A 1,487-nucleotide genomic window follows, 5' to 3' on the forward strand; every position below is an offset into this window, starting at 1 on the left:
AGAAGATTTTACCAAGCAATTCATTCATTAAAATATATTATATGATAAATAAATTATACTTTCTAGTAGCCAAGAATTAGTAAACGTGATTTACTGAATTTCGAGAAAAAATATCCAAAATGTTTTTTATGCCCTCCGCCGAAAAATTGCAGGGTTTTTAGTGCTACTATGTCTCGTCATAATTGACTTTCCGTTCATTATGTCGGCAAATGCACACATTCAGCTCAAATTCGACGTTTCAATATGTCATAGGAATACGCAGGTTAAGTTCGTTCTCAGCTTAAGGAAACATATCGCGATATATTGCGATACAGAAGCTCTAGGCACTACCCAGCTCACAAAACGTGTATTATTAACCCTTTCTCCAAACAAATGTAAATGGAATAAAAAAAAACGCTAGAAACCTATATTAAATGTATGTTAGATCTCTACCTATTAATATTTTGGGCTTAATCGATGCAATAAATGAAATTGTATTTAAAAAACAACCAGAAGTCTCTGTCGAGACTGTAGCTATACTGGTTTATACTTAAAACAAAGGAAGATAAAAGTAACGGTTGCGACTTGAAACTTTAAAACAGCAATAAATAGAAAAATGAGCCTTGCCACTCATCAAAGCAAAGACCGATGCAGAGAATAATGTATCTTAGTGTGGTCTACTTGTGTGCCAAGTTATATTGAAATCGGACCAAAACTGTAGGAGGAGTAGCATTTTGATAGAATTTCAAAAAAATTCTATTTTTAGTAACCATGGCAACACCGTTCATCGAAATCAAAAACCGATGCACAGAATTATGTATCTTAGTGTAGTCTACTTGTGTGCCAAGTTATATTGAAATCGAACCAAATCTGTAGGAGGAGTAGCATTTTAAAAGAATTTCACAGAAATTTCTATTTTTAGTAACCATGGCAACACCGTTTATCAAAATCAAAAACCGATGCACAGAATTATGTATCTTAGTGTATTCTACTTGTGTGTCAAGTTATATTGAAATCGAACCAAATCTGTAGGAGGAGTAGCATTTTGAAAAATTGTTTACAGACAGATAGACAGACGGACGGACGGACGACGGACGCATTACTATCGCATAAGCTCTTCTGGTCTCTGACCAGTAGAGCTAAAAATTGACCAAATTTAAATTAAAGTGGATCACCTTGAGAGGAGCCGACTGACTTGCGGTTTAAGTTTCATTTCCATAGCCAAAGGCTTCTCAAAGTTTCGTATGGAAACAAACAGGTTACAAATAGATGGTAACATTCGAAGGGACAGACCCAAATATATATCCCAAAATTTTAGTTCAAGCGGGTTTATTTCTTTAAATTGCACTCAGTGGTATACAAGAAAATATCAAGTAATGAAACACCCCCCATGTGTACACACAAACACAGAGACAGAGAGAGAGAGAGAAAGAGAACTATGTCATTAAATCCCCCTCTGTTTTAATGCATAATATGTTATTAGGTAGAGGAATACACGAGATCGACAA

The sequence above is a fragment of the Saccostrea cucullata genome, unplaced genomic scaffold (assembly GCF_032062105.1).
Source record: "Saccostrea cucullata isolate Sc308-1 unplaced genomic scaffold, CSIRO_AGI_Scuc_v1 ctg12356, whole genome shotgun sequence".
In the NCBI taxonomy this organism is placed as follows: domain Eukaryota; kingdom Metazoa; phylum Mollusca; class Bivalvia; order Ostreida; family Ostreidae; genus Saccostrea; species Saccostrea cuccullata.